We start from the raw sequence: 24281 nt of genomic DNA, 5'->3' as shown, positions 1-24281 counted from the left end.
TGTAATAGAAATGTCAAGATATTTATTTATTGCAATTAATAGGTGGCAAAAGCATAAGTGATCAATTAAAAATACAAAGAATAACATGTTTGTCGATATTGTTTTATTAAAGAGCTCTTTATGAGCCATGGTCACTTTACGTCTGGGCGGACAGTCTGTAATCATTTTGAGCATTTAAGAAATCTATAAATAAATGGGTGCAAGAGAAAAATGCTCACTCTTGTATGGGGAAGATTGCACCCAATGTTTGTGTTCTTCTTTTCTCTTCTCGCTCCTTCTCTCTCACCATGCATGTGTAGCACTTTACTCTAGAAGGCGCACTTGTACGTTCTCTTCTATTCTCTCTCTGCTCTCTATCTCTCTCATGTGAGTATTACTATGGATTCCGTGTATACACAATCTTTTAGGTTTGCAAATCTATTGATTTTATCTTCTATCGTGTTGCTATTTGTGTATTTTGAAAACCCTTTGCGCTCCTAATTGTTGCAATATGATTGGATATGCTTGAAAAATATGGCATGACATATTGCAAATCATTTTGGTGCAATGAGAAGGATTATGAGATATGTGTAGGCTATTATAAACTTTGGTATGTTCTATAAGAAGAATGCTTAAATTTGTCTTTATGGTTATTAAAATGCAAATTGGGCAGGTGACATTATGGATAGTCAGTTGGAGTAGTAAGAAAGAACCCATTGTACCTCCTGTTAGGAAATAGGGCGTAGCTTAGTAGATAATTGAGTAGATTACTTAATGGAGAGAGATAATTTTCACACACAAGAGATTATAGAGAAGAAAGAGAGAGAGAGAGAGAGAGAGAGAGAGAGAGAGAGAGAGAGTACACATGATATACGTGGTTCACCCAATGTGGGCTACGTCCACGGGAAAGCAGCCACTCAATGGCTTTAGTACTTCAAAACAAAAAGTAGGTTACAAAGGGATTATACCCTTTTGGAGCTCCAGCCTTGCTTTACTATCACCACCTCACACCCACCTTGTTGCTTCAACTTCACACTATGAAATGTGTGTAGAAATGGCCTCCTTTTATAGGCCAAAAGGGCTGCCCTCTCTCATGAGAGGTAGCCACGTGTAGACACCCTTGTGTAGATAAGTCCAAATCGGACCCTCCAATCCACCCATGTGTGGCCGCCCTTAAGAAGATAAGTTTTCCTTTGAAATCGGCCACCGGCCATTGACTACTGGCCACCGGCCGACCGGCCCAACGACCGGCCATTTTTTGACCACTTTTCGGCCACCGTCCGGCCATAATATTCCGGTAAAAATGAATATTCCGACGAAGCTTGCCGTGAAAATTTTGGTTTTTGACGAGTGATTTTGTTTTCTGGCGAGTGATTTTTCTTCACGCACAATGGCTTCTCCTCATAATGGGGGCCTTACAAATGTGCGTTTTTAATAAAAAATTACAATGGGTAAATCGGGCTCCATACTTAACAATCTCCCACTTGGAGACTGATCTCCAAACCAAACCTATGGCTGCTTTTCTTCCTGGCTTCTTATCCTTGAATGCCAATTGAAGATGAGCAAAAGCTCAACTTCTCCTTGTTGACCACCTTTGTAAACATGTCTGCAAGATTTTCACTTGTATGCACCTATCCTAGCTTTAGTTGTCCCTCGTCCAAAAGAGTACGTATGAAGTGATATCTCACCTCAATGTGCTTTGTCTTTGAATGAAAGGCCAAGTTCTTTGCAAGATGGATAGCGCTTTGGCTATCATTGTACAAGACACAATTGTCTTGTTTGAATCCAAGTTGTCCTAAGAATTTGTCAAGCCACAAAATTTCTTTGCTTGCCTCCGTCATTGCTACATACTTTGCTTCCGTGGTAGAAAGTGATACCACGTTCTGCAGCTTTGAAGCCCAACTTACTTATGTGCCTCCAATCGTGAATACATAGCTAGTAGTGCTCCTTCAAATATCTTTGTCACCTGCCATATCTGCATCAACATACACTTGAAGAAAAATATCAGTTCCTCCAAAATACAAAGCATTTGTTGTTGTCCCTTTCAGATACCTAAGTATCCACTTCACAGCTTGCCAGTGCTCTTTACCTGGGTTGTCCATGAACCTACTTACAACTCCCACTACATATGCAATGTCTGGCCTTGTCTAGACCATAACATACATAAGAGAACCTATTGCTGCAGCATATGGAACTTTAGACATATAGGCTATCTCTTCTTGTGTCTTTGGACACATATCCTTGGTTAGTTTAAAGTGACCAGCCAAAGGTGTAGAAACTGTTTTTGCATTTTACATTGCAAACCTTTCTAGTACCTTCTCGATGTAATCCTCTTGAGATAGCTTTATTGTCTTCTTCGTCATGTCCCTTGATATCTTCATACCAAGTATCCTTTTTGCAGCACCTAAGTCTTTCATTGAAAAAGATTTAGATAACTCCTCTTTTAGGTCTTTGATGTCATCAACATACAACATTAGGATGATGAACTTCCCATCTCCCAAATTCTTTGTGTAGACGTAGTGATCTGAGTTGCATCTTGTGAATCCAAGATCCAACATCCATCGATTGAACTTCAAGTACCACTATCTTGATGCTTGCTTTAAACCATACAACTTCTCTTCTTTAATTTGCAAACCATTTTCTCCTTACCTTTTACTTCATACCCCTTTGGTTGAAGCATGTAGATTTCCTCCTCTAAGTCACCGTGAGGGAATGCCATATTTACATCCATTTGCCTGAGATTTAAATCATGAGCAGCCACAAGGCTTAAGACAAGCCTAATTGAGTTCATTTTTACACAATAGGAGAAAATATTTCACTGAAGTCAATACCTTTCTTTTGAGAAAATCCTTTTACCACAAGCCTAGACTTGTACCTTTTCTTCCCACCTTCTTCTTCCTTCAGCTTATACACCAATTTGTTCTGCAGTGCCTGCTTACTTTTAGGCAACTCAACCAACTTCCATGTTTGGTTGCGATGTAATGAGTCCATCTCCACTTGCATGCTCTTCCTCCATTCTTCTTTGGATTCGTGATGCATAGCTTCTTCGTATGATTCCGGCTCTCCAGAATTTGAGATCAAGAGATGGTTGAAGGGTGGAACGAACCTTTCTGGAGGTCTACTTGCTCTTGTAGATCTTCGGGGAATAGGTTGAGGCTCCTCATTTGGTTGACGTTGTTGCACATTGTCATCGTTTGCATTCCTTGAGTTTTCACCGTCCTCAAGCTCCATGTACTCATCACCTGTTTCTTTTGTTTGTTTTCTTTCCAAATAATCTTTGTACATATTTTTTTTGTTGAAAATTACATCCCTACGTCTAAAGATTTTACCATCTTCAGGATTCCATAGGCAATACCCAAAGTCACCTTCTCCATAGCCAATGAAGAAACACTTTTTGGACTTTGCATCTAGCTTTGACCTTAGGATTCTATCTATGTGCATGAAAGCCTCACACCCAAACAATTTGAGAAATGCATAATTCACTGGTGTACCTGTCCATGCCTCTTTTGGAACTCCCCCATCTAGTGGCGTTGAGGGTGACCTGTTGATTAAGTACATAGACGTACTTACAGCTTTCGCCCAAACCTCAAGTGGTAGGCCTGCATGATGCATGCTTCGTGCTCGCTCCATGATTGATCTGTTCATTCTTTCAGAAATGAAATTTTATTGAGGTGTCCTTGGGGTTGTCCTTTGCCTTCGAATGCCATTTCTAGCACAAAAGCTTTCAAAAGCTTGGTTGCAAGATTTGCCTCCATTGTCGGATCTGAGGCATTTAACCTTGGTACCTGTTTCATTCTCCACAAAGGCTTTCCACCTTTGAAATATGGAAAACACATCAGACTTATTCTTCATGACATAAACCCATGTTTTTCTAGTCGCATCGTCTATGAATGTTACATACTACAATGAGCCACCAAGTGATGGTGTACTTGCAGGACCCCAAGCATCAGAATGAACCAACTCAAGTTTTTTATTTTTTCTTTCATTTCCTGATTTTTGAAATTTCACCCTCTTTTGTTTACCATAAACACAATCTTCACAGAACTCTAATTCTTTCAAACCTGGTAGAAGCTTCTTTGTTTGAAGGATTTGCATTCCTTTAGCACTCATATGCCCAAGACGATAGTGCCACACCGCACTGTCGACTTCTGTAGCTATTGCACAAGTTGAAGATTGCGTGCTGATAGTACACATGTAAAGTGTTCCGACCTTTTCTCCCTTGGAAACCACCAAAGATCCTTTTGAGATCTTCCACCGTTTGTTTCCAAATACAATGTTGTGTCCTTCATCGTCCAATTGTCCTGTAGAGATCATTTTTTTAAAAAAGAAGGAACATGCCTAACATCTTTAAGCTTCCATTCATTTCCATTAACAGTTTTGACACAAATTGAACCTTTGCCGACAATTTCACAAGCTTCATCATCTCCCAAGTATAGATACCCAAAATTCACTTTGGCGTAATCTTGGAAATGTTTCTTGTGTGGTGTCACATGGAATGAAGCCCCGGAATCTACTATCGCGGAATTAGACACATTGTCTAATGAGAGAATTAGAGCATCTTGTTCTACTTTACTTGCCACATTGGCCTTCGATGTTGGCTTGTTTTCTTGAAACTTTGACTCCTTCTTCTTGGACCAGCAATCCTTCTTGACGACGTGGCCCTTCTTGCCATAGTTCCAGCATTCAAGAACTAACTTTGTGCGTGACTTGTTCCACCTTGAGTGATCATGACCCTTTTGGTTTTTGAACCTCTCCTCAGGCCTTCCTCTTGTTTCACTGACAATGCAGCACTTGATGATTCTCCTGTGTTTCTCCTTTGCATTTCCTCGCTTAGGAGAACACCCACAACATCATCAAACTTAAGAGTATTTGTGCCAGAGATAGAGTTACTTACAGCCATCACAAGGCTGTCCCAACTATCTGGTAGAGACGATAGTATAAGAAGAGCTCGCACTTTGTCATCGAAATTCATTTTCACCAATCGAAGCTGAGTTGTGTTTGTGTTAAATTCATTTAGATGCTCTGCAACTGAACCATTTTCTACCATCTTTAGATTGAACAAGCGCTTCATAAGAAATACCTTATTGGATGATGACGATTTCTCGTAGAAGTCGTCAAGTGACTTCATCAAGTCCTCCGCGGTCTTCATCTCTAAAACATTGAAGGCCACCATTGACGCCAAGCTTAACCGGATTGTTCCCAATGTATTTCGATCAAGGACAATCCATTCTTCATCTGCCATCATTGCGGGCTTCTTTGCAAGACCGCCTAGTGGCCAATAGAGGTTCTTCTGGTAGAGATAGCCTTCAATCTACATCTTCTAACGTTGGTAGTTTTTGCCATTGAACTTCTCGATCTTCAGCTTCCCTTCCTCCGCCATTACTCCACTCAATTCAAGGAATCCTTACCTTGAGATAATTTAGCTACGAGCAAACCTTTCTCTGATACCAGTTGTTAGGAAATAGGGTGTAGCTTAGCAGATAATTGAGTAGATTACTTAATGGAGAGAGATAATTGTCACACACAAGATATTATAGAGAAGAGAGAGAGAGAGAGAGAGAGAGAGAGAGAGAGAGAGAGAGACTCCGATATACGTGGTTCACCCAATGTGGGCTACGTCCCCACGGGAAAGCAGCCATTCAATGGCTTTAGTACTTCAAAACAAGAAGTAGGTTACAACGGGATTATACCCTTTTGGAGCTCCCGCCTTGCTTCACTCTCACCACCTCACACCCACCTTGTTGCATCAACTTCACAACATGAAATGTATGTAGAAATGGCCTCCTTTTATAGGTCAAAAGGGCTACCCTCTCTCATGAGAGGCAGCCATGTGTAGACGCCCTTGTGTAGATAAGTCCAAATCGGACCCTCCAATCCGTCCATGTGTGACCGCCCTTGAGAAGACAAGTCCTCCTTTGAAGTCGGCCACCAGCCATTGAATTCAGTCACTGGCCACCGGCCATTGACTTCCAACCACCAGCCAACTGGCCAAACGACCGGCCGTTTTCCAACCACTTTCTGATTGCTGTCCGGCCATAATATTCAAGCGAAGCTGGCCATGAAAATTTTGGTTTCCGGCGAGTGATTTTGTTTTCAGGCGAGTGATTTTTCTTCACGCATGATGGCATCTCCTCATAATGGGGGCCTTACAATTGTGCATTTTTAATACAAAAGATTACAAGAGGTAAATCAGGCTCCATACTAAACACCTCCATCAAGCACATCAAAATATAGAGGTATTGCAATGATAGTGTGTGAGGAATTGTGGCTTAAAATGTTGCAATGATAGCATGTGAGGAATTGTGGTTAAAAATCCTCCTGGAAGATTTTTGCATTGAGATTCCAAATAGAGTGCACAACAAACGGGGGCACGGAGTCCTCACAAGATAGTACCTTTGATGGTGACCATGTGATGGGAGAGAGGGAAAGAAAGATTGAGAGAGATAGCATGGGAGTACATACATGCGCACCTCTTCGAGCGGAGTGCTATGTATGCACATGAGTAAAAGTGAGAGGGGAAAAGAAGAGAGATGCAAAGCATTGGGTATAATCTCCCTCAACACAAGAGTACGCATATCCCTCTTGCTTGGTTATGTTAATATAATGCACTCACAATTGTGAGTTTTGAAAAAAAAAAACATACTATGTTGCAACGACTTTGGATGCATTTGGTTAAGTGGAATCTACAAAGATGATGCCATGGCTTTGAGGAGGAAAAATGCAAAGGTGGCACGTGGAAGTGGGAGACCACAAGTGGAAATCCCTCCTTTGTTAGAAGAAAGAGTGGAACAACCTAATGTGCCTGAGTTAAGGAGATCTACTCGGGTTTCTTGTCCTCTTGAACGTTTTGTTCCATCTCTTGACTATGTGATGTTGACAGATTGTGGTGAACCTTCATGCTATGATGAAGCTATGTCTGCTGATAATAAGCTTAAGTGGAAATTTTCTATGAATTCCTTGAAGAGAATGACACTTGGGATTTGGTACCGTTGAAAGAGGACATGAACGTTCTTCCTTGCAAATGGGTCTACAAAATGAAGATTGCTTCCATTAATGATCAGCCAAAGTACAAAGCTAGACTGGTTGCCAAGGGTTTTAAGCAACAAAAAGGTGTTGATTTTGATGAAATATTTTCACCAATTATGAAGATGACTACTCTTCGCTTAGTGCTTGCATTGGTAGCCGTTGAGGATATGGAACTTGTTCAAATGGATGTCAAAACGACATTCTTACATGGGGATCTTCATGAAGACGTTTATATGCAACAACCACAAGGGTTTGTTATTGAAGGCGAGGAAAAAAAATGGTTTGCAAACTTAAAAAGGCTCTCTATGGGACAAAACAAGGATCCCATCCATGGTACAATCAGTTTGATGCTTCTATGCGGTCTCAAGGTTTTAGGAGGAGTGACAAAGATCATTGCCTCTACACTGAAAAGGCTATTGATGGTAGTCTTTTGATATTGCTCTTGTATGTAGACAACATGCTTATCACCGAGAAAAGTACCAATGAGGTAGATGCATTGAAATCACAGTTGTGTAAGAACTTTGATATGAAGGATTTAGGAGAAGCCAATCACTTTCTTGGTATGCGGATTGACAGAGATAGAAGCAAGAAATTCCTTTACTTATCTAAGACTTACATTTCCAAGGTACTTCCACATTTTAATATGGAGAGGGGGAAGGTATTCAATAGCCCATTACCTCCATATGTAGAACTTAGCCAAATTGATTGTCCTAAATCAAAGGAGAAAAAGGCTGAAATGGCCAAAGTTCCTTATGATCTGTTGTTGGTAGCTTGATGTATGCCATGATTGGTATACGCCCAGAAATTGCATTTGCAGTGGGAGTAGTTACCAGATACATGTCTAATCCTGGTAAAAAGCATTGGGAGGTAGTGAAAGGAGTGATTGTTAAGTATGGAGCATGATTACCCCTTGTAATTTTTTGTATTAAAAACGCACATCTGTAAGGCCCCCGTTATGAAGAGAAGCCATCGTGCATTAAGAAAAAAACACTCATCAAAAACCAAAATTTTCACGGCCAATCGTCAGAATATTCCTTTTTGCCAAAATATTATGGCCGGACGACACCCGAAAAGTGGTCAAAAAACGAACAATCGATTGGTCGGTGGCCGATGGGCAAAAGTCTTTGGCGGTGGCCGAATTCAATGGTTGGTGGCCGATTTCAAATTGAACTTGTCTTCTCAAGGGCGGCCATACATTGGCACATTGGAGAGTCCAACTTGGACTTGTCTACACAAGGGTGACTACACACGACCGCCTCTCATGAGAGAGCCTTTTGGCCTATAAAAGGAGGCCTTTTCTACACACAAAAACGGATTGTGAAGCATTGTGGTCCATTGTGAAGTTGATGTGAGTTGGTGAGAGTGAAGCAAGGCGGGAGCTCCAAAAGGGTATAATCCCTTTGTGATCTACTTCTTGTTTTGAAGTACTGAAGCCATTGAGTGTCTGCTTTTTGGTGGACATAGTCCACATTGGGTGAACCACGTATATTGTGTGTGCTCTCTCTCTCTATCTATCTACACTATAAGCTCTCATGTGTAAAAATTATCTCTCTCATTAAGTAAACTACTCAATTTTCTACTTAGCTACGTCTTATTTCTAAAAATTGGTATCAAAGGAAGGTTTGCTTCTCGCTAAAGTATCTCAAGGAAAGGATTACTTGAATTGAGTGAGAGTAATGGTGGAGGAAGGGAAGCTCAAGATCGAGAAGTTCAACGGCAAGAACTACCAACACTGGAAGATGTAGATTGAAGACTATCTCTACCAGAAGGACCTTTATTTGCCACTAGGTGGTCTTGCAAAGAAGTAAAGTGAGATAGTACAGAGTGGGAGTATTGTGCACACTGGGGTAATGCGAGCTAGGAGAATAGAGAGATATATCACATCTCTCTCTCTCTCTCTCTCTCCCCATTAATACATACGATCTTCCTCTCTCTCTTTCCCCTTGCGAGCACCCAAGGAATAGAGTGCACATAGGAAGGGTGGTCCCTTTGGCATGCAAGCATGCAACACAAGGATTGCCTGTGCATGACATTTTTCATGTGCTTTTTTTTTTCTTGCAAAACTCACAATAGTGAGTTTTGCAATAGTGAGTGAATAATATAAGCATAACCAAAAAATTACAAATTCAAATCATGCTCAAGCCGAGCCATGACGTCTCAAAACAATCTTCGGTACATTGGCTGATAGGGGAGCCACCCCGTGACACTTTGCAAATGGACCTCTATTTAAGCAAGAAACCAAAAATCTATCCAGTCATTGTGGCATCAATAGCCCTGTTCCACTCATCAGAGTTCATCCATTTCCCTATGACAACAATCACTTTCGTGCTTTCTTGTATAATCTCAATGAATCTAGTTGTTTCCAAGCTGTCCTCAAAAACTAAATAGGTCCTCATATTTTGCACATGCTTTAAGTAGAAAAATTTGACAATCTGCATGCCAATAAGCAACACATGGCTCTTAAAAACCATCCCACCCAAGAACAGGTCGTTCTTGAAGAATCCAATATTCCAATTCTTTTGCACCTATTTACAGAAGTTTCATTCCAATCCACTTATTTGCTACCATAAACATGGCACAATGGACCTTCGCATGAATACAAAGGTTAAGGATCGTGATTCCACCTTGCTCAATAGGTCTTGCAATGGAATCCCAACTTTCCCACTGCCAAGGCATCGAGTCTTTAGTATCATTTTTCCCTAAGAATCTTTTCACCGGTTTCAAGAACTGTTTCTAGTTGCATTTGGCCAGCTTAAGTAAAGGACCATTGAAGGCTAGTTAAGGGAGCATAAATGAATTCATCACCTTCACACAGCTTGGGAAATGAAGAAGCACATACTCCCATCTTTGCATCTTTCTCCTAACCTTATCCAAGACCCAATGAAACTTTTGCTTGTTGGTAACTTCTACCCCTAGCGGGGGGCCTAGGTGCTGGAACACCTCCACTTTTGACACCACCTCCCCAATCCACATTGTTAGATCAAAATAATAATTTTTTGAGAGCGAAATCCATCTAGAGTTTTGAGTACTACACTTTGACCCAAATGCAATAGCATACATTTGAGCATTTCCAGAGCCTTCCTGATCACTTGAGGGAACGCTTTAAGGAATAGAAGGGAATTATCTACAAAAACCTTGTGCAAAAAGTTGTGTTGGAAATAGGGTTACAAGGAAACACACAGCTTGGAGAAGATGAAGAAGCTCAAGGCACACAACATAGAGCGTATTGCTTAGTGCGCAAATGAAAGATAAATTATCCCTAGAATGATGTGCATATATACAATGCACGAGGGAAAAATCCTCCTAATGAGGGGAAAAAATGCCCTGACACTCCTAAGTGTCTTCAGACACATTACTACAACATGTATATGGTAACAAATCCCCCTTGGGAATGATGCAGTCAACTAGAGTACACACGGTGTACAGGGCAGTGCCATGTCTTGAGGACATGATCAATCCACAAAGAGGAGTAATCCCAAAGCTTTGCGGAAGGCATCAAACTTCCCACAAAGCAATTCTGAGAAGATTTGCAAGGTTATCCTGTGTCGGCACATAATCTAGGCTGATCACTCTTGCTGAGAGTCTCTCTCTAACATATTGATAATGCACCTCAATGTGCTTTCTGCAAGCATGAAAAACTTGGTTCTAGCATCTGCCAAGGTGCTCTATCAATGTAGATGGTGTTGGTAGTGTCATGTCCAACACTCAAATCAGCCATAAGACATTTGAGCCATACACATTCAACCATAGTTGTGAAGACTGCCTTGTACTCAACCTCACAAATGGAAGTGGCCACAGAAGGTTGCTTCTTGCTCAACCATGATATGCATAAACTGCCAAGCATGAAACAAAAGCCACTTGTGCATTGTAAAGCGGCACGAGATGGAAGATGAGGATTTGCATGCATTTTCAAGTTTTTCCAGACTTATTAGTAATGCCAAAATCAGCTATGACATTAGAGTGACTAAAGTTTATGCCAATTGTGGGTTTTGGGGCCAAGGAACGAAGTTCTATGCATGTAGACCAAGTTGCAATGATGTTCTCAAAATGCGGTTTTATAGGGCTAACTTATAGTGCTTGGCACGCTCTCCAACCTATCCTTATGGCTTGTCAATCGAAATCTGAATACAGGAGATAGATGCAATAGAAGTATTTTTGGGGGTTGATTTTGTTGTTCTTGGACCTGCCTCAAGATGTGTGCTGAGAAATTGGATCACACTTGATATGGGGCCAGATGTTAGTGCCTAGCACATGCTACACCATGTGTTAACAGGGCTCAAATCGGGCATTAAATGCTCAACTTATGTCCACTTCAGTTCTCTCCAAAGTTTTGGACAACTATGAGCATGGGAAATGAAGTGGATGCGATTGTAGATGTGCTCGACAGTGCTTTAGTCACGCTTGGTGGTTCTTTGATCGAGAATTTATGTTGGTTTTCGGGAGCTTTTAGAGAAACATGTTGTGGAAGACAATGCTTTGGTCGACATATAACCGTGCTGGCCGCCCATATAAGCAAGGGGGTATGGCCGCCCAATACAACAGGCAGCCTTCCTTCAAAGGCTATCCACTATGTTGAGATGTTCACTGCCCAATTGATCAAAAGAGAAGGAGGAGGGAGGGGGGGTGGGAATGAGTGTGAAAAGGGAAAATAAGAGCATGGTGGGCAGTAATAGAGGCGCCGAGGAAGGGAAAGGAGGGCTCGGCTCAATTGCTACAGGGCATGGGTAAAGGCAATGGTGAAGTGAAGAATGGTAAGCATGTAGGGGCACCCCATTTAGTAGGGGCCCACCACATCATCATGAGGGGCTTCCCACCCCTTGTCACGGCACCGTGGCAAGCAAAAAAGGGAAAGGGGGGTGGGGGGACAAGCTATTTATAAATAAAAAAAAGGAGTTGGGACAACGAGAGGGGAGAGGAGAAATACTTTTGCATGAATAAAAGGAAGGAAGTGAAAAGAAAAGAGGGAGGAGGAGAAGTTGCATCCGACATGAGGGAGGGGAACGAAGAGGGAGTCTTTTCATCTCAAGCTCTCGAGAATTCAAGGCCATGAAGAAGGCAAGCTCTTGAGAGCAGTAGGGCAAGAACATGGATGAGGAAGAAAGGAAGGGGAATGAGGAGATCGCAAAGGTTGTGCTCTCACTTGACTCTCTTCAAAGAGGAAAAAGCAAGATTTCTCTTGGGAGCTCTCATCATGAGAGGAGTTTTTTCATGAGTGCTCTTTCTCTCGAGCATTTATCAAATGTCTCTCTCAAGCTCTCTCACGACGGTGTTGAAGAACAAGGAGAAGAATGTCAAGAGAGGGAAATTTGGGCTTGTGGACTCTCTCTTTGTCTCTCGGTAATCAGGCACATGTAGAAATTCAAGAGGATAAATGGACAAGAGAAGGTCATGATGGAGGAAAAAAGGGGGGTTTTATGGTAATCTTGGGCGTTCAAGTACATGTTAACCATATATGGTGTTTTTTGTTGCCAGGCGATAACAGATTGCTTTTATCTAGGCAGGGGATTTCTAATTAGGGGTTTCAGTTTGAGGTGCATACCAACTTCGACGTTATCGGGGGATATGTGTTCCAAACGTGATCTAGGAAGGCGCCGAGCCTCTGGCTGCGAGAGGTATGAAAGAGAGAGAATGAGAACAACATACATTGAAAGCTTCAGTAATCACCATAATCATCAATTAATCAAGTCAAACTTTGAGTACATTGTGATCAATAGCCAAGACGGGATGTTAGCTGAACACTTCAGTTAACTGAAACTAGGAGTTTAGGCTCCCTTACTCGGGTCGTTAATGACACCAGGATTTACCAAGATGAGTATTCAAGTTTAAATTGATGACAATGATGCAAATATCCTCCGTGTTGGTCTTCCTTCTTTGATTGCCTTCAATTGTTGTCCACCTGCTTTACAAGCTTCACTCTCATCTTCCTGCTTTAATTGCCCTTAAGAGCTTAGCATCTTTCTCCCTGCGGCATTCTCTGATTGACTAATCATGTCCTTGGTGCTTTCTCTTTCCCCGCTTGAGAGAGAGAAAGAAAGTTTCCTTGCTTTATCTCCTCATTCCTTCTCTAGACCGAGAGATTCTTGCTTCTGCAACTCCCCTTTTTTCTCCTCCACGAGAGAGAGAGAGAGAGAGAGAGAGAGAGAGAGAGAGAGAGAGAGAGAGAGAGAGAGAGAGAGAGAGAGAGAGAGCTATTCAGCTCTTCCTTCTCCGCCTTCCTCGATGGCTTTCCTCCTCCTCCTCCTCAAATCCTCCTTGTAACACTCTTTTTTTTCTCACTCTATCTACCAAATCCTCCAAAAAATCCCCTTCTTTTTTCCCCTCCATGGCAGTCACGACGCTGTGATTGACGTGGCGGGGGAAAGTGTGCTTGATGATGTGGCAAGCAGTCTGGGGAGGAGCGGCCAAGGCGATGGGAATGGGGCCAAACATTAGCACCTCTGTAAGCTGTGCAAACTTCATTTCATGGCTATCTCTATCCGAGCCTCACCCAACCCATCGCGAGCAAATCTCTCCCCTTCTCTGGGCCTCATCTCGCTGCTCCCCATGCTCACGGCTTTATTCTTGTTATTTTTTTCTTTCCACATTAACTATCTTCTTTTTTAAGCGGGCAGCCACTCTATGTGTAATTTAGGTGGCCATGCCCTTGCTTTTTGGGGCCATTGCCCTCTATGGGCACCACAGTGGCATATATATCGACCAAGGCATGGCAAGGCAAGCCCTTCTCTGGTAGTTCTTAACTAGCAATATCATCGTGAATTTTGCTACCCGCATTAATTTCTTCGACAGTGCCATATGCCTTCAATATGCAAGAAGTGATTGCATTTGGAGAGTTTTCCTCTCTTTGTGTCTTCTCAACATAGCCAGCTTCCTGGCCCTACCTCTGTTGGGTATAACCTGCGATCATTGTATTCCAAGAGACAACATTCTAGACACGAAGTTCTTCATAACCTTATGTGCTTCCGTATGGGCACCACATTTAACATATTAACTTCCAAAGCATGTGTGCCCATTAGCCGTTTGGCATGCAACTTAACTCAAGCATTGCCAAGTGCGGTATATTTTGCCAAAATTCCCTGGTTGAAGCCCAAAATTCCCAGAATGCACACCGATCAAGCCGACTAGACTGGTACGGAACTGGCTCCTCGTGAAATTTACTCTCGCGACATCTTGGTAATCGTAATTCCGATCACTGATCTAAAAAGACTGATGCTCTCCACAAAGTGAGCAATTTAGCCGCATGCATTCACTTTATTTCTGTCCCCTCAACTGCAATTTCCCAATCCGGTACAAATCTGCATCAACTCAAACTTCAAATTAACATAACTTTCTCACCGTAGATCCAATCGACGAGCGGTAAAGACACGCATTTAGAGCACTTCAAGCAATGCAATTCAAGATCATAAACTTCCATCTATGCTCACTTCAAACATACTCTTTTTTAGCATCATCAAGGCATCTGTTGGCCCTTTAAACTGCATCTGGCATACATTAATCATTAAACTTAGCCCATTAACAAGCCGTGATCACTACTCAATAAATGTGTAGGCTTCAAAGAAGCTTAGCTTGCATTTCTTTGCTCTTTTTCCCATCATGGAAGCAAACCGGCACGACATCGTTGTATGGTTGAGTTGTAACAGAGTTGTCAAAAATAAAAAATTGAAAGGATCTGTTGGTTGCCAACATCAATATCATTTCGATATCTGCTTTCGATTTGCAATTAGCCATTATTTGTGTTCTAAGTCAGGATTTTCTTCTGCAATTTCTCTTTAAACCTCACCATAAACTCTTCTCAACCCTAAAAATACTTCTATCTGCACTCATATCACTTGGTTTTCCCCTCTGTTGGTTATTTGTCTACAACCAGAAGCCCGATCCTTTCTTGGTTGACCCTAAAAAACCACGCACTTTGACGTCTTTTTGGTTGCATGCACGAGATGAAAGACGAGGAACAGCATGTATTTTTGAGTTTTTCCAATCTTACAATTTATGCAAGAACTTGTTATGACAATAGGATACCTGGAATGTATGATAAATGTGGGTTCTTGGCCATTAAAATGAAATTTGATGCCTACATACCAAGATGCAGTGATGCTGTAAAAATACAATTTTATAGGTCAAAACTATAGTGCTTGGCATGATCTCCATGCTTGTCTTTAGGACTCGTCAATCAAAGTCTGGACGAGGAAGATATGGCCATTACAATAATTTTCGAGGGTCGATTTTGTTGATCTTGGATCCACCTCGCGATGTGTGTAGAGAAAGCTTTTTTTTTAAAAAGGGAAGAGAGGAAGCTTTTAATGGGTTTCCCACCCGTCATGACAATCACAAATGGGTATAAAATGAGAGTATATTCTTATAGCGCACTGTCATTCCGGTTTCTGAGTGAGTCGAATAGGACGACATTTCAGATGTTGAATCTGAAAAAGTGTGAGACTTATTCAGGGATAGTGTGCAAGAAATTGCCTTGATTCACGCTTTCTTCGGTGGATACTCTACTGGAGTTTTCTCCCAATATGCCTTGGTTTCCTAGTACACGACCATATCTAAGGTTCATAAATACTTGTGAAGCCCTTGATAGAGTACTTACCTTTGGACTGACTTGTTGTCAATTTCTTCCACGTGACTGGATTGCAACTTCCGTCAAGCTGCCGATTCCTTGTCTGCAACCTGATTCGTGTATAAATTTTGATCAAGTTAGCTATTCTTTCACAAAGATTGTATAGTTTTTGCTAGCTATTGGGATTGGTCTATGTATATCACTTCAATTTCAGCTATGGGAGTCAGCAGTTGAAAATTTTAGACTTGACTTTGGCAAAAATCATAAGATTAATTTGCAACATGTATCAATTTGGCGATTGAACCCAAAATTGCCCGATGGCTTTGTATTATGTTGGGTTAACATTGTACAAGTTCAAAAGTCAAATTGGTGCCTCTATGTAGCAATAGTAAATAATCGTGATTATTTACTTTTGTCAAATTTTTGTACTTTTTGGCTTGGTTTGCCAAGTATACAACCTGTTAAGGTCCTTGGACAAGTTTCAACAAGTTTGGACAAAATCTGTTCAAGTTTATCAACTGTTTCGTATCCGCAGACTCTAATTTCAAGAATCTGGCTTAAGTCTCACTTTTGTGATCCAAATTTCACCAAAATTGATTTGTGTGTGGTTGACCTTGTGGTATACTTAAATATACTTAAAAACACTTATCAAATAATAAGTGTTTTTACAATGAGAGCTCCAAAAAATGGTATCCGAGTTAGCTTGCTGCTAACAGATACACCCATCCATGCCTAGAGTAATCATCAATGAAAGTCACAAAGTATAGGTAAGAGACATTGTCGGCACAAGTGATCGTATTCCCATGAGGGATAGCCTCAAGAGAGGTAAACAAGTCACGATGTGATGTAATGTATTTTGTAGCACCAGTGTCAAAGTACCACACATGTGAATCTATAGCAATTGACATACATGCATCATTGACATAACGATCATAAGTGCATTTTGCACTGAATTTTCACTCTCCATCTACATAATCATCACAATCTCATTGCATAGAAGATTCTACAATAGTTGCACTTGCAGCGGAACCATCCTCTTTCTTCTTGGTTTCTTTTGCCTTTAATTTAGGACATTGCTTGATCAAGTGATCATTAGCTTTGCAATGATGGCAATACATCTTCTTCTTGCCCTTTTCAAAAGAATTCCGAGACGAGATGCTACCAGTAGAAGCATTAGGAATAGGTGATTTTCCACTCATTGAAGAACCATTGAGGCGGTCCAGGGAAAACAACAAGAGAAGTGGCCTCTAGACACCTCTCAAGGCTCCCGTGCTGCTCATAGGGTTTGAGGGCCTCACACAAGTACAATGCATAGACTGCAAACACAATAACACACCCAAATACAACATACAAAATCTGGAAAATATAGGGGCACCACCTAGTTTTTTGTATCACGAACTAGGATGTGAGCGAAGGTGTAGAGAGAGAGAGAGAGAGAGAGAGAGAGAGAGAGAGAGAGAGAGAGAGAGAGAGAGCATGTTTCTTAGCCAACGTCGTGAGATCCTTCAAGCATGCATACTCAATGCTTCAAGAAAATGGATGAGTGATATGGGAACCTCAACTAAAACAAAACCACAACACATAGGCTAAACAAAATTGACACCACAACGGTTAAAATTTCAGGTCCCATTCAACATAAAACACACACTCAAAATGTAGCCACCCCATGCATTGTCTTAAGGCCAAGGGAGATCTCTCCACCTTGCAACCCTCTTACAATGGCTTACTTGAGGCAAGGGCTACACACAAAAATCATCAATCAAACAATCAACAAAACAACAAGACACTCAAAACACTTACACTTATGTAGATTCCATGATTTTTAGCAAACACAAGATGAAGGAAAACCATCAAGAAGTGGAGCTCAAAACTACCTCTTCTTTGATGAGACCACCAAAATGAGCATACAGTTGTAGAAGCAACTTCCAATTTCTCTCCTCTCTTCTCTTTGGCATACTCTATGTAAAGCACTTTGTATTTGCGGATTTAGCAAGCATTGGCTAAGGTTAATGGATATTTTCACTCACAAAGCTATCATAGCATAATGCAAGGCTTCTTGCACAAAGCTTGTAGCCTCTCTCACACCTTATCTTGCACTCTTCTTCTCTAGACTTCTCACTTTTCTTATCATGTGTTTTTCATTACAAAGAGAGGCCCTCCTTTTATAGGTTTTTGGAGGGATTAGAATTCGCATAATCACTTTAAATTACACATAGCAAATCTTTGCTTATGAGTAATTTGATGTAGGTGAGGAGATAGGTAGTCGGGCTAGATTTGAGATTAGTAGGTTAGTAAGCTAGAACTCTAGTTAGTATTTTTACATAATAGAACATGGAAATGTACAATGGTAGGTTGTGTAAAAAGAGAAATTATTAGCAAGAAATTGGGTAGGATTTCAATCTTTCTTATCCATCGATGTCAAGAAAATGAAGAATGGACACCCTCATCTTTTACATTCGTTGCTTGGAATACAGCTGCATTGGTTGATCTTCCGCTAAATGTGGCTTTTTTTCTGCTTTGCCACAGGTGGGTTATAGGTGGAATAAATTCAAAGATTTTGGAGCATTGGAAATGTGTGCATGAAAATGAGAAAATGGTAAAAGATGACTAATGATAGAGAGTTGCAAAACATTGAAGGTATTTACAATGGTAACCATGATAAATTCTACTGATCTTCTCCATGCTAGATTTACCCCATGCTACTAATGGTGGTGTGTGTGTGTGTGTGTGTGTGTGTGTGTGTGTGTGTGTGTGTGAGTAAGAGAGAGAGAGAGAGAGAGAGAGAGAAAGAGTGTAAGAAAATAAAAGTGTTTAAAAAAAGACTGGGTTGTTTAGAAGTGTATAAATGCATTTTAGGCCCTAGAGAGGCCCAAATAAGCCTCCGAGGTCATGGTCATTGGTCCTTGGGTCTTTTTTTCATGCATAACAAGTGAGAGAGAGAGAGAGAGAGAGAGAGAGAGAGAGAGAGAGAGAGAGAGAGAGAGAGAGAGAGAGAGAGAAAATGGCTCAAAAGTGAAAAGAGAGAGTGAAATTCAAGCTAAGATTTTGTGGAAAAGTGTAGAAAGTGCACACATGTCACCAAGCTCTTGAAAGATCTTACATGTCCATTTTTTTATGTGTACCTTTGTCCACATGTCTTTGAAATGCATAAATCCTCCTTTGAAATCAAATGTGGAGCCAATCACCTCATGTCCTTTGCATTCAAGTCTCCTTACTTCCCTACAAATGTACATGTCATGTCCTTTGCATTCAAGTCTCCTTACTTCCCTAGAAATGTACATGTCCTCTTGAGAAAAGTCCTCCCAAAGCTATTTTCTCATGTGAGATTATTACCAACCTTATTTATTACTCTATGGATATATACAAGAAATAGCATAGAAAGTTATATAGGTAAGCTTAAAATAAAAAAGTTTAGGTGAAGATATTTTCATTCATTTATTTAAAAACCCTCAAATATATTATACATATGTAAACTAATATTTATTAATAACGCAAACCTAAAGTTAATATAAAACAAAAGGTGGTATTCCCATGAGAAAAAAAAATTGACAACAGATATTTATCCCACCATTCTACCTATGCATAGATAGCTTATTAGAATTATATACATATATACATATTCAATTTATTCTGGCTACGTTCTTTTCTCATGTTAGTTGGACTGAAAAAAGCTATCACCATGAGAAGTGACTACATTGTTGTTACCACCTTTTCTTGGAGCAGCAATAAAAGCATGTTTAAGTGCATGCTATTTACGGTTTTTCTTTCTTGAAAGTGACTCTTGAAATAGCAATGTGCATAATGCATCAATATTGACAACATTAGGATTTCCTTGGGTCAAGTCTCCAAGTACTAGCAGGAGTCTAGTATGAATCTGGAAATGCATCAAGAACAATGTACACAAGTGAACTATTAGAAATGACTTTGCCTGCAAAAATGAGTTTTTCATTAATATCCTTGATACTAGAAAGAAAAGTGTCCATGTCATCCTCCTCATGCATAATCTTTGACTCCAACTCTTTATGCAGCAATGCAATTTTAGCCTCATTGCAACTTACATAAAGACCATCCAGAATATCCCAAGCTTGTTTTGCATATTTAGTTGAACGAATGTGAGGAGCAACAGTGCGCTTCATCGATAACGCAGTCAATGCATAAGCTTACACATCTCTTGCATCCCAACAAGACTTCTCACCCATAGGCAAAACAGATCTAGCAGCAATAATCCTATCTCACCATAGCAACATCCTCAATAGAACCTGTATCCACGGAAGGCAGACGTACATTAAATCCATGCACAACGTTCCAAATTCCCTTTGACACAATAACATGTTGCATCATGTAAGCCCACATTGGGTAATTGTCCCCATCTAGTTTATCCCCAACAGTAAACATCTTGAACACATATGTGTTGTTGTCAGCCATGGCGAGTGCCTGCACCTCGTAATCTTTGTTGATTGTAGTATAAGTCATAAACAGTAGCATGGTGTAAAGGTCGACATTTTAGGGTGGAACGAATCGTGTGTGAAAACTGCCCAAAGAGAGGAGAAATGAAGTGGGACTAATACGTGCTATGTAGCACAACCCAAAGAAGACTGTAAGGGACCTATTATGTAGAAAATAGCAGTGACATAAATTTTGTACAAAAGGATGAAATTGCATGCGCAATATTGCTTGTAGTGGAAACGGAGGCCAAAATGACTCGAATCAAAATTTTGAGCAGACCAAGCTTTATGAGCTTGCCTGAAGTATTTATTGATGTGATGACACTCACCAAAGCTCACACAAATAAGAGAAAATGAGCAGTTGTGTACTGGTGATGCTGGTGACTATGCTCGAGAGGATGCAACGTGCTCTAATAGCGATTGTTGGAAATAGGGTTATAGGGAAACACACACAGCTTGGAGAAGATGAAGAAGCTCAAGGTACACAACAAAGAGTATACTGCTTAGTGCAAACATGAAAGATAAGCTAGCCCTAAAATGATGGACTTATAACAATGCACTTGGAAATAAACCTCTTAATGAGAGAAAAATGCCTCAGTGGTCCTAAGTGTGTTCACACACATCACTACCACATGTATATGGTAACAAGTTGGTCAGTATTAGGAAGAGATAACCCTTGAATCTCCCCTCTAGCAACACTATCTTTAAGCAATGTTACCAAAGGATGAGCTCCGATTGAAAATAGTAGCGGGGCATAAGGGCAACCTTGCTTGATTAATCTTTTTTACCTCAAATGCACCCATAACTCTTTGATTGAGCAGGATCTTAGAATAGCTATCAACACCAAGGGTGCTAACACATTCACAACCGAAAGCCCTTCATTACATCTTCAATGAATGACCAAGTGATCCTGTCATAAGCTTTGTCTATATCTAGTTGCAACAAAATACACTCTTGTTTAGTCCATGTGTTTCTTTTAAAGGCAAATCCGAACAATTAGTCTCTAAAGTTTTAATTTACCTAGGACAAAATCAATGGGTTTACTGAGGGAGTTTTGTGATGGCATAAATACTTATAAACAGCTGGTTGACCATGCTTGTGTGCTCATTACTAGAGGCAAAAGAACTAGGATGGTAGCAAGGACGTTTATGGGAGGGTAGAGCCACGAAAAACACCAACGACATGTTAATTTTCACCTAAGCGCAAGGAACAAATATAATTGGTAATAGGTGGACATGATGTTACAGTAGACAATTAGGATAGAAGGTGGTGCTACAAGTAGTTGCACCTAGGTAGGTACAATAGGCAACAAAGTGAGCCGCAAATAGCTATCATCCGACAACTAGTAGGAGCATCGCCCCACACCTACTTCAAGGCATAGCATACATAAGAGAACCTACCGCTGCAACATATGGAACTTTAGACATATAGGCTATCTCCTCTTATGTCTTTGGACACATATCCTTGGTTAGTTTAAAGTGACCAGCCAAAGGTGTAGAAACCGTTTTTGCATTTTTCATTGCAAACCTTTCTAGTGCCTTCTTAATGTAATCCTCTTGAGATAGCTTTATTGTCTTCTTCGTCCTGTCCCTTGATATCTTCATTCCAAGTATCCTCTTTACAATACCTAAATTTTTCATTGAAAAGGATTTAGATAACTCCTACTTTTTAGGTCTTTGATGTTGTGCATGTTAGCACTTGCAATCAACATGTCATCAACATACAACATTAGGATGACGAACTTCCCATCTTCCAAATTCTTTGTGTAGACATAATGATCTGAGTTGCATCTTGTAAATCCATGATCCAACATCCATCAATCAAACTTCAAGTATCATTGTCTTGATGCTTGCTTTAAACCATACAAGCTCTCCTTTAATCTGCAAACCATTTTCTCCTTACCTTTTACTTCATACCCCTTTGGTTGAAGCATGTAAATTTCCTCCTCTAAGTCACAGTGAGGGAATGCCGTATTTACATCCATTTGCTCAAGATTTACATCATGAGCAGCCACAAGGCTTAAGACAAGTCTAATTGAGTTCATTTTTACAACAGGAGAAAATATTTCATTGAAATCAGTACCTTTCTTTTGAGAAAACCCTTTTACCACAAACCTAAACTTGTACCTTTTCTTCCCATCTTCTTCTTCCGTTAGCTTGTACACCCATTTGTTTTGAAGTGTCCGCTTACCTTTCGGCAACTCAACCAACTCCCATGTTTGGTTGCGATGTAATGAATCCATCTCCACTTGCCTGCTCTTTATCCATTATTCTTTGGATTTGTGATGCATAGCTTCTTGTATGATTTTGGCTCTTCAGAATCTAGATCAAGAGATGGTTGAAGGAAGGAACAAACCTTTCTGGAGGCTTGTTCCCTTCTGTATGCGGGGAATAGGTTGACGCTCCTCATTTGGTTGATGTTGTTGCACGGTGTCACCGTTACACTCCTTGAGTCTTCATCGTCCTCAAGCTCCAAGTACTCATCACCTGTTTCTTTTGTTTGTTTTCTTTCCAAGTAGTCTTTGTATATATTTTGTTCGTTGAAAATTACATCCCTACTTCTAAATGTTTTACCATCTTCACGATTCCATAAGTGTGATATCCAAAGTCACCTTCTCCGTAGCCAAGGAAGAACTTTTTTTTGGACTTTGCATCTATCTTTGACCTTAGGCTTCTATCTATCTGCATGAAAGCCTCACACCCATGAGAAATGAATAGTTCACCGATTTACATGTCTACGCCTCTTCTGGAACTCCCCCATCCAATGTTGTTGAGGGTGACCGGTTGATTAAGTACACGTACGTACTTACTTCTTCCGCCCAAAGCTCAAGCGGTAGGCGTGCATGTAGCCACATCTTCGTGTTTGCTCCATGATTGTTATGTTCATCCTTTCAGAAATTCCAATTTGTTGAGATGTCCTTGGGATTGTCCTTTACCTCCGAATGCCATTGCTAGCACAAAAGCTTTCAAAAGCTTGGCTGCAATACTCGCCTCCATTGTGGGATCTGCGGAATTTAACTTTGATACCTGCTTCATTCTTCACAAAGGCTTTCCACCTTTGAAATATGAAAAACACATCGGATATGTTCTTCATCACATAAACCCATGTTTTCCTAGTTGCATCATCTATGAATGTTACATAGTACAATGAGCCACCAAGTGATGGTGTACTTGCAGGACCCCAAACATCAAAATGAATCAACTCAAGTTTTTTATTTGTTCTTTTATTTCGTGATTTTTGAAATTTTACCCTCTTTTGTTTACCATAAACACAATCTTCTCAGAACTCTAAGTCCACTTCTTTCAAACATGGTAGAAGCTTCTTTGTTTAAAGGATTTGCATTCCTTTGGCACTCATATGCCCAAGCCGATAGTGCCACACCGCACTGTTGACTTCTGTAGTTGTTGCACAAGCTGAAGATTGCAAGCTGACAGTACACAAGTAAAGTGTACTAACCTTTTCTCCTTTGGCAACCACCAAAGATCCCTTTGAGATCTTCCACCGTTTGTTTCCAAATCCAATGTTGTGACCTTCATCGTCCAATTGTCATGTAGAGATCAAACTCTTGCGAAGAGAAGGAACACGCCTAGCATCTTTAAGCTTCCATTCATTTCTGTTAGCAGTTTTGACACAAACTGTATCTTTGCCAACAATTTCACAAGCTTCATTATCTCCCAAGTATACATACCAAAAATTACCTTTGGTGTAATCTTGGAAATGTTGCTTGTGTGGTGTTGCATGGAATGAAGCCCTGGAATCTACTATTTCGGAATTTGCTCGAGACTGGCCGTGAAAATTTTGTTCCAGCCAGTATTTTTCTTCAGGCACGATGGCTTGTCCTCATAACGGGGCCCTTACAAATGTGTGTTTATAATACAAAAAATTACAAGGAGTAAATCACGCTCCATACTTAACAAAGGCTTGGGAACAAAAGGGAAAATGTCCATAAAAGAGCAAGGGTAATTGCTTACTAGTTATCTCAATCATAGGTACAAGTCAAGGAAGGATAAATGTATCCCAGGTAGCTTTGATCAAAGGTCCATGACAAAGGAGATGAGCGAGAGCAATTATAGGAGTCTAAAAACAAAAAGTGATTGTGCTAAGCTCAAGTCATTAGAATAACTCTCTAAACTCCAAGTACAAATTGTATAAATTTAGTATGTATAAATTTAGCAGGTTTTGGAAGCAATTTGACAGCACCTCCAAAGCATTATACTAAGGTTTTGCATAGGGGTGAAATTTTTAAATCCCAAAGGATGATTTTTATTTTTACC

The sequence above is a fragment of the Adiantum capillus-veneris genome, chromosome 22 (assembly GCF_014529385.1).
Source record: "Adiantum capillus-veneris isolate H3 chromosome 22, ASM1452938v2, whole genome shotgun sequence".
Taxonomy (NCBI): domain Eukaryota; kingdom Viridiplantae; phylum Streptophyta; class Polypodiopsida; order Polypodiales; family Pteridaceae; genus Adiantum; species Adiantum capillus-veneris.
This window is presented reverse-complemented; position numbering follows the sequence as displayed.